The sequence below is a fragment of the Felis catus genome, chromosome C1, assembly GCF_018350175.1.
Source record: "Felis catus isolate Fca126 chromosome C1, F.catus_Fca126_mat1.0, whole genome shotgun sequence".
Taxonomy (NCBI): domain Eukaryota; kingdom Metazoa; phylum Chordata; class Mammalia; order Carnivora; family Felidae; genus Felis; species Felis catus.
In genome coordinates, this window is record NC_058375.1 from 107,138,915 (window position 1) to 107,149,510 (window position 10,596).

Consider the following 10,596-nt stretch of genomic DNA (forward strand, 5'->3'; position numbering starts at 1 on the left):
CTATGTGTCAGACACCACTGGAGACAGGAAACTTACATCCTTCCTTATACTCACAACTTGAAAAGATATTATTATTTCCTCCAATTTATAAACAGTGTCACACACACACATACACACACTCACACACTCACACACACACACACACACAAATCTAGTGAGGTTAACTAATTTGGTCACACATCTAAGATCTAATAATGCTAGAATCCAAGCCCAGGCTTATCTTGCTCCAAAACTTGGTCTCCCTTACTGTGGAAAGAAGAATAATGTTTGTTTGTTTGTTTGTTAAAGTTTATTTATTTTGAGAGAGGAGAGTTCATGTGCAAGCAAGCAAGTAGGAGAGGGACGGGGCGGCGGGGTGGGGGGGGGGAGCAGTTTCTACATTGCCAGAACAGAGCCCCATGTGGGGCTCAAACTCATAAATCATGAGATCATGACCTGAGCTAAAGTTAGCCATTCAACTGACTGAGCCACCCAGGCACCCCTTAAAAGGAGTAGCATGTTGCTTTCTTTTATTTATAAGGCTTTATTTCAGGAACAGTAGAACTCAAGAGCTTAAATCCAATGGATGGAAACCATTTCTGGCTAGAAATAAAGAGGATAATTTGATTGTCACAACTGTGTGGAAATGGAACACACTGTTACTCCCATATTCAATAAACATTTATTCAAATACTGAGTTTTTACTGTGTGTCAGGCATTATTCTGGGTGCTTGGGACACATTGGTGAATGAAATAAAAATGCTTATTCTCAAGGAACTGATATTCTAGTAGATGAAAACACAATAAAAATGGACATGTTTTAAAAATATATACAACATATTAAAATATACAAACAGCTCTGGAGATAAGAACAAATTCAGCAATGGACATGTTTTGGTGGGCATCCCAGACAGTGTAAGAAAGGGAGGGGAACTGAGCTCAATATGTGGAAAAAAAGGCCCCAGGAGGTGTGCAACTGTGAGCCAGTACACAGGAATAGAAAGGGCATAGGAGAGGCATTCTGAGACAGGATTTGGACCCCAGCTCCACCACTTACTAGTAGAGAGGTCTTAGCTTTGGCAGTTTCCCTGACACAAGGTTCCTTCATTTATAAAATGTGGCTAAAAGAAAAATACGCTTGTGTCACTCTGAGGATTAAATACATCATTTAAGTTATATATACCTTGTATACTACAAAGCACTACAAATACATTGCCTTTAGCAGTGAGATGTCACCCCTAAGGAGAGAAATACAGGGAAGAGATGACAATCGGCCTATCAGATGAGGTTGGTTGCAAAGCCAGGCTAAGTCCAGGTCCAAGCAAAGGCTGGTTGGGTGGACAGGCAGAGGGAGAGCACAAACATGAATGAAAGTGGGGAAGTGGTCAGCTGGGGCAAGCCAGGGGAGGCACAGAGGAGCAGGACTGAGGACTGAAGGGATGCTGGAGGGCAGATGGGAGCAGGTTGGAGTGATGGGTGGTGGGAAAGGCTCAGGTGGGACACTCTAGGAGGAAGAGATTTGGGGACAGTTTGCTCAGATGTCAGGGCCATTGTTGGCTTCCAGGGTAGTGAGATGAGGCGCTATCACAAATGGTCATCACTGTGTTGATGCCACCCCGCCAGTTTGCCAGCAGCATGGTTCCTTGGGTCAGCCAGGAGAAGAGGAAGTGCCAGGGAGGGGAGGCTCTCAATTAATCATAAATACTTTTAAGGATTGAGTCGAGGTTAGGCCCTTCATCACAGAAAGGCCTTGTGACTGGAGCCAGCCTGGATAAGAAAGCTGGATTGGGCAATCAGTTAACTAATCATTTCTTTCCACAGCATCTCATCACATTCTTCAGAGGTTTGTTTTGTTCAGTCAGAAATCCTGGAGGTGTTTCCAGTGAGTAGAGTCTGAATCTCCTGCAGTAAAGCAGGGTTTCCTGCCCTTACCACTAGTGACATTTTGGTTGGAATAATTCTCTGTCATGGGAGCACATTGTAGGGTGTTAACTAGCACCTCTGGCTTCTACCCAGTAGATGACAGTATCAAACACAACCCCCTCCCCACCAGCTGTGAGGTTCAAAGAAGTTGAATACTCTGGTGAGGTCCCTAAAGCCTCTTTTCTCAACCATTATGCTATACAGTAACCACACCCCCCCCCCGCCCACCAACTTAGACCTGTAGATTTTCACACAAGCCATGTAGATCCAAAGGTCCAAATGGAACCATATGATTTCACTCATATGTGGAATTTAAGAAACAAAACAAACAAGCAAAGGGGAAGAAAAAAAAGAAGAGAGAGACAAACAAACCAAGAAACAGACTCTTAACTATTGAGAACAAACTGATGGTGGGCGAAGGGAGGAATGGGTGAAATAGGTGATGGGATTTAAGGAGTGCACTTGCTGTAAGGAGCAGTGGGTGTTGTATGGAAGTGTTAAATCACTATATTGTACACCTCAAACTAATATAACACTGTTTGTTAACTAACTGAAATTATAATAAAAACATTAAAAAACCCACCCACAAAGGTCTGGATAGAAAATTACTATCTAAGGTGGAAAGAAAGGAGAGGCTGTGTGACCAGGTCCTTAAGCATGAATAGAAAATCTTTCCATAGAAAAAAGGCAGCAGAGGACTCCAGAAATGAGTATGTCCATTTCTACCTACCACAGTCCCCATTGGAAGCAGGTACTTTCCTAGCTGGGAGGAGCTACCCTGAGTCCCTAGAGGGAGGCAGGGAGGAGCTGCCACTCATCACCTGTCACAGGACCATGTGGGTGGCAGGAGGCGGTCCTGTCATCCCCAGGTCCTGTCTCACAGGCTGGGGCAGAGCCCAAGGCCAGGATAAAAGGGACTTGGGAACAGAGCCCCTCCATGCACTCCTCTCCTGAGGTACTGACAGACCCAGTGCTGCCTGTGCACCGGTAAGTGCCCCTGGGAAAGAGAGCAGAGCCTTCTACAGAGGGAGCTCAGACAGAGCAGGGGACAGAGGCTTGGGCTCTGGTTTGAAGGACAAGGATGAGGACCCAGAAAATCTGAATCAGGAGGGCCAGGGTGGGATGGGTGAGAAAGACCGAAAGCAACTGGGAAGATTTGTGTGCTATACGCTAGAGTTTTAGAGACAGCAGTAGCTGGGTGTGTTTCTCTGGTGTTAGGAAATAAAATAAAAACATTGATGGCTAGATTATGCTAGAGTGGGTTACATAGTGGGAATATAGTTTTGGAAATACAGCTGGGCCCAAGTGCAGGAACAGTGTGTTGAGGATGTTGGTACTTAAGAGAAGAGAGAATCAGAGACACCTGTGGATCTGTTTAGATTCCAACAAGAATTCTTGGGAATTGAGGGCACACTGGAGCTGAGAAGCCCCGGGATGTTCCTGGAAAACAGGCCGTGGGAGGGGGACTACATGGATTAGAGCACTGGGTTGGGAGTCGAGGAGTCTGAGAACGGAACTGTGACAAGCTAGTGAATAGCACTGGGATAGTGGATTTGCCTCTTTTCCTTTCAGTTTCTTCATTTATAAATTGAGTCGGTTGGGACAAATTAACTCCAAGGCCCTTTGCAATTGTGATTTTCTATATTCTGCAAAACCAAAAACATATCAGAAATCCTTCCAAGAGAGAATGTTTTTGCTTTTTCCTTGAAGAGGCTTTCTGTGCTAAAATGGTCCCTAAACTGGATGTTTGCAAGATTCTTGGTGACACGGGAAAATGAATGCTGGCCTGGGGTCAATTTATTTCATGTCTTTTTCTCTGACACCAAGGAAGTGGTAATGAGCATCAACTTTCTTTATATATTTGGAGGTGACATTGTTGACAAATGGGGTTTGAAATGTGACTGTGTGAAAGAAGACACGTGGTACACCAGTAAGAGTGATAAAAATGTCAGAGATGATTTTATGTCTGATCTCAAGACTTTCAAAATAAGGCGCTAGAAATGATACTGAAAACAGGAAGGGGTGGGGCTCTGGGCTCTGTGTCCTGGGTCTGACTGTGTGACTCTCCCTCAGCTCCTGACCCTGCCTGCAGAGATGTCCTGCCAGCAGAACCAGCAGCAGTGCCAGCCCCCTCCCAAATGCCCCCCCAAGTGTCCTGCACCCAAGTGCCCCCCCAAGTGTCCCCCAAAGTGCCCTCCAGTCTCTTCCTGCTGTGGCTCCAGCTCTGGGGGTGGAGGCTGCTGTAGCTCTGGGGGCGGGGGCTGTTGTAGCTCTGGGGGTGGTGGCTGCTGTAGCTCTGGGGGTGGTGGCTGCTGTCTGAGCCACCACAGGCGACGCAGATCCCACCGCCACAGGCACCAGAGCTCTGACTGCTGCAGCCAGCCCTTGGGGGGCTCCAGCTGCTGTGGAGGGAGCAGTCAGTCATCTGGAGGCTGCTGCTGAAGTGGATTCTGAGCCAAGAAGAGCAGAAATAGAGGCAGAAAGGAGCAAGGTCATCTTTCTTGGGTCTGCCTGCACTGCTGAGACATTTCGGTGAAGACTTCAAACCATGTTCTCAAGAATCTTCTTACCTGGAATCCAGAAATCTGTGCCTTCTTAAACACTCATTTTCTGAACTCTGATCACATGTCTGCAGCCTGCCTGCCCTGGGAACCCCAGATAATGATTCCTATGCCATTCCACAGATGATAAGCAAAACAATAAAATAATCTACTCATCATCTTGTTCTAGCTTGCTTTTCTCTTGCTTATAACTGTGCTGGGAGAGATGAGCATGTCTGATCTCAGCTCTGTCTCCTCTTGTCATCTGGGCCCTGAAGCAGCATTGCTTGTTTTTGAAGGGATGGAAAAATTCTCTACTTTCAAGTTCTTCCAGTTGGACTAATAATTCAATCAACACGAGACAGATTAACAAGAGAAAAAGCCCAAGTTTTATTAAGCGTGCACAGAGGCCCAATAATGAAATTGAGGCCCAAGGAAGTGACCAAGGCAGGCAGTTTTATACTTTTCAGACACAGAGATAATAAATCTGTGAGGCATTGACAGGACAAAGAAAGCTTAATGTTGGGAGCTTCAATTCGTAAGGGATTCTAAACAGATTTTGGTCTGGGGTGGTAAATTAGTAAAAAGTAACAAGGGTTATCATACGGCCTCCTCTGCCCTAAATTTCCCACCTCTGGTGAGAAATTTCCCACCTCTGGTGATAAGGGTCTCCTTCTCTCCTGCTACAGGGAGGGTACCTTTGACATGGGAGATGTATTCCTTCTCTCAGAGGGGCGGAGGAAGGTCTGAGTGTCCTTCTTGCACAGGCTGTCTCTGAAGTAGCTTTAATTGGAGGTAATCATTATGCCATTGTGGCACACGTGGGGGCGGCCTACCCTGGGCCTCCACAGTCCCATCCTCTGACACTTCCCTGCAAGTTTCACATATTAAAGCCAAGCTGGTGACTGGGGAGGGAGAAAGCAGGGCAGTAAATGAGGTAAGAGATCTACAAACAGCAGACAGACCACAGTTTAGAATGAAGATTAATGAACAGAGAAGAACAAATGGAAGCATACCTCCCCACAGCCCCTTGAACCAATCCCCTCAACCTGGAAATAGATGGGTCCAGCAGAAAGTCTGTGCTTCATCTGTCTAATGAAGAACATGAATCCTTTCTTTTAACAGATTCAGGTGAGATTAATCTGTCCTGTTGGGTTTATAGAGAAGCAACACTGTCCACTGATGTCGCCCAGGTTCCTCTGTGCAGGGCAGTCCATGGGCCCAGAGCGCGATGACTTTGGAGTACCACAGAGGCTACGCTGCTAAGTTCTGATTGGAGTATTTTCAAAGTTTGCATAGTGATACTGAACTCTTGTTACATCACCATAGAGAGTTCTAGGATTGCTTTTTCTAATTTATAATCTCCAAAACTTGGGAATAAGACCCTCAATGCTGAAAAGAACTTGGAATAATGATGTAACAGTGGATTTTCTACAATGGGAATGTTTATGTAGCACAATTTTATGAACAAAGAAGCCCAAGTTTATAATTTGCCTGGCATTTAGGGTGGAGTACTTAGTGACAAAAAGATCCAGGTATCCAAGTCCACATCATCCTGACCATTTAGGTGGGAAAACTTTGTAGACCTTATTGCCACATAACATAAAGAGATCAGTGTGGTTTATGACAAAGTTAGATCTGAACCTGTAACTTTCAAAGTGTGGAGTGTTCTGTGACCTTTGATAATGTGAATATCCACACATCTCCATTTTTCACATCCTGTCAATCTATGAGAGCAGAACAGGTTGCTAAAAAGGTGATGTAGGAGGCCTGTAGTTTAGTTCTGGCAGCGATAAATTTAGTTTTGTCACCTAGCCAAGTGCATCCAGAGTTTTGATGGACTCAAATATAGTTTGTGGAATTGGGTAGTCTAACAAGGGAGTAGCTGAGGTATCCTGTATTGTACAGGGTTGATGTATAAAACATTTGGTGATTTGGCAAATGTCTATGCTAGAGTTATTTTTAATTTCCTTGCTAAGTTTAAAAATGCTATTTTTAGTATCAAACCACAGGATTTGGTTGCAATAAAGTTTTGGTGTATCTCCCAGGAAAAGTCCAGTGACAAGTCTGTTTTCAATGCAAAGGGGAAATTTTTCAGCTATTGCCTTTACTCTGACAAGGGATAGTCCTTGAGATTCTGTAGAGATTTTCTGGAGCCCAAGTAGCTCACCAGGGAAAGAATCAGAATGATGTTCTTCTGGTTGTGAATACCATACCTTGTCATCTGTCCATCTTCCATGCTCAGGCAACCAGGGGTTCACATCTGCAGGAGCAAAGACTAGCTCAGGTTCTTTTCCAATATCTAGATGTTGACATAGCCAACAGTCAAACTGATTTGTTAATGTGACAGGGTTTGGTAAACTGGCATAAGGAAGTTTTTGGTCCATGCCTGACCTATTGAAAAACAGAGGGTTAGTAAGAGCAAGACACAGATTGGAAAAGACCCTATAGTGGAGGAAGTAGGATAGACAAGCACTCCTCAGCCTCCCAACAAATAATCTTTAAAATAGGAGAAAGGATTAAAAAGTATATACATATACTTTTTTAGTATTAAAAAATATATAAGTCCAGGAGTTTAAAAAAAGGAGGGGGTAGGTAAAAGAGTAGTTTCTTTATCAGTGCTTTTAGGAAAAACTGTCTACATCATGGTGATGTTGCTTCTGGGACCTGGGACTTGGCCCTATTTTCAGGTCACCTGTAGGATATGGTCTCCCAGTTGCCTTGCAGGTGTTGATCTGGGTCTATTTGGTACAGTTTGCATGAATCCAGCAGGATTTCTCTTATATTCTGATGGCATGTAGGTTGTCATTAACACCTCATAGAGCCTTTCCCAACAAGGTACCAGAATGTCTTTTATTCTAAAGACCTTGATGTAGACACTTCCCTTGTTGAAAGTACACATCAGTTGGTGGAGGCAATGCCTCTTTTACCTGTTGATGGTATGCTTCAAATAAACAAGTTAATCCTTATATAGTTAGTCATATCATAAAATTTCTCACTTCATCCCTGAATGAAAAGTTCAGAGGTGCAAGTAGATATTGGACCACCAAACACTATTTCAAAAGGGGTCAATCCATGCCTCCTTTTGGAGTATTAATAAGGGCAAAGGGCGATGCTTCTGGCCATTTAAGTCCAATTTTTGACTAATCTTCTCTAAGGTCTTTTTTATGTAAATATTTTTAAGTTCCACTTGCTCTGATTGAGGATGATATGAGGTATGTGATTTAATGAGTGCCCAGAGTTTTTGCAAGTCTGTGGTTTATCTCTGCTGTAAAGTGAGTTCCTTGGTCTAACTCAGTCACTGAAGGAATGCCAAAATAAGGAATAATCTCAGTTATGGGGCGCCTGGGTGGTGCAGTCGGTTAAGCGTCCGACTTCAGCCAGGTCACGATCTCGCGGTCTGTGAGTTCGAGCCCTGCGTCGGGCTCTGGGCTAATGGCTCAGAGTCTGGAGCCTGTTTCCGATTCTGTGTCTCCCTCTCTCTCTGCCCCTCCCCCGTTCATGCTCTGTCTCTCTCTGTCCCAAAAATAAATAAATGTTGAAAAAAAGGAATAATCTCAGTTATTAATTTCTTTACAACTGTTGTGGCATCAGCATGTCCAGTTGGATACCACTCTCCATCTACTAAACATGCAATGATCAACCAGTGAGAACAGACCAAATCTGGGGGCAAATCTATAAAATCCAGCATGGGTCTAGGAGATCTTCCCGGGGCACACCGATTTCTTCCAGAGAGTTGGTGAGGTTTATAAGTAGTGCACTTGGAAATAATTTGTGGGTGTCAGGGCAAAACCAATTGTCTTATTTCTTTCATTATTCTGTTTGCACCTATGTCCCATTTGGTGGGAGATAAGTGCAAGCCAAAAGGTTAAAAGAAAAGGGGATAGAGGAAGCTCATTTGGCCTAACACATAATCCATCTGATAATTGTTTGGCACTCTTGTGTCCAAGTGTCCTTTTCAGATTTGGGCATTTGCCTGATAGTTAATATCAGTGAGGAATATAGGTCGGGTTAGAAACTGGGTGGAGAAAGGATAAGGGGGTTCATGTGGGACTGTGTATTGGGCAGCTGTCAGCCCTACCATTTCCTAAAGATACAATGTCAGTTTCATCTGTATGGGCTGAACAGTGAGCACCGGCAACTTTAGAAAGGAGTGGAACACCTTGTAACAGGGCAGCAATTACATGCCCATTAGCAACAGGAGTACTTGTACTTGCAGAAGGTAAGAATCCAAGTGATTTACAAACTGATCCTCCCATAAATACCAATAAAGAAGCTGCTTAGAATGAGAACTGCCTAAAAAATTTTCCAAATATAGAAGTTTTTCCTATTCAAAAGATCCACCATCTGGCCACTGCCAACTGGGATCAGCATTAGTATATTGTTTTTCCAGTAGCAACACAATTGTTCCTATACAATCCAATAAGCCTCTCTGTGGAAAGACCCAGAGGCAACTTTTCAGGCTTTACCATAGATGCAAGAGGTGTCCAAAGAGGGCATAGATGATGTAGCCCCCATGACCTAAGTTTTACTCCAAGAAAAGTTTAAGAATGCAAAGACTTCCATTGCACAGATGGTTAAGAATTATGTGGTGTCTACTATGTCTCTGATGTCCCACAAATGGGAGACATCTCCAGTCACAGATCTGCAAATCTCTGACAGTGGTCAGGTGTTACTGGAATGGGATTTTTCCTGCACTGTCAAGCAATGAAGTCTGGGACAACAAAGGCCCTTATGGGCTGGCATCCATTATGACAAACCCCTAGAGTTCACATGGCCAACAGAGAGAGTGTTGCTTGTAAAGACGTGTCTTGAATCCCCAGTCTATTCCAAGGGCCACCGGGGTGTACCTCGATAAGTGGTAAGTGCACCCTCCAGATGGCAGAGACCAGAGACATTATTCTGACTGGTCACAAAGCCAACATCTTAGGACATAGAGCAAGATGAAAGGGAAAACCTCATCTGTTTTTTCTTATATGCACATTAATAGTGTTGGCCAAGCTTTAGGTGTCTTGGAGTCACGGTGATACCTGAGAGGGATATGTCACAGAGTTGGGGATTTTGTGGGGTTTTTTGTGTACCTCAATGCATGAAGTTTGTTTTGGCAGGTGACCTAGTGTCAATCTAATCCATTCCTTGATCAACTTATTCTGACCCAGGAATTTTTGGGTTAGGTAGCGAGCACTCTAACAGCTTTTAAGTGCTAGACTCTTGCCCACCAATTTTGTGGTTTTGGCTTCCAAAGTGTTCCTTAGCAACTGCCTTTGCCTCATGTGCACATTAATACACATAAAAGTTTGTCCAAATGGACACTGGTCTGATGAGAACTGCAAACTTATCAATCTGTGGGACCAGCTTGAATAGCAGGCTCAAAGGGTCTACACCTGTGCTCTGCCCTGTGATAATTCCTTTTTATGACAAACAACATAAAAGACACAAAGAAAAAAAAAAGACTATCTCTCGGAGGAAATGGATCAGTAACCAAAGATCACTCTACTAATTTTTTACCAAGGATTACTAAGCGAAAGGAACCAGTTGCACAACATGTTCTGCTGATCTGAATTTAGAGAGAAAGAGTCACCACTCTCGCTCCACTGGACCCTGCAGATGGAGATTTGGGAAGGCAACATGGTAAGAAATCTTACCTTCTGCTAGCTATAGGTCAGATATTACAGAATCTCTCAGCTTTGGCAGCCAGAGCAAGCAGTGTCCAGCAAATTAAAGTGTCCTGCTGACCACGCCAACTGAAGGAAGAAAAAACCTTTTATATCTTTTAAGGTCTTCCAGATGGACTAAAAATTAAACTTACCTGAGACAGATTAACAGGAGAGAAAACCAAAGTTGTATTACATGTACACAGAGGCCCAGGGATGAAATTGTGGGGTGTGGGGTGGGATTCTGGGGTTGCTGGTGTATGTTGTGGCTGACTCTTGCCTGGAAAGACAAACACAAGGTCCTGACTGGATAGCTGCCCAGGCCTCTGAGAATTCCCTGTCCCTCCCTTGGCTCTCCACATTCAGGACTAATTCTTCATCTTCACTGGTTCCAGCCTGCTAAAAGTGATTGTTTAAAAAACCTTATTTTTTTGCATAATAAAACCTCTAGTTCAAAGAAGAGACTGGGACAAACATAACCAATGAGACAAATAAATAGC

At 43.9% G+C, this 10,596-nt stretch overlaps 1 long non-coding RNA gene across 1 annotated transcript; it reads left to right on the forward strand.

The window, feature by feature from the left end:
* Positions 1–2,628: 2,628 nt before the first annotated feature.
* Positions 2,629–4,621, forward strand: LOC109503122. Its single transcript, XR_002162020.3, has 2 exons — positions 2,629–2,889; positions 3,976–4,621. It is a non-coding gene; the product is annotated as an uncharacterized LOC109503122 (long non-coding RNA).
* Positions 4,622–10,596: the final 5,975 nt, after the last annotated feature.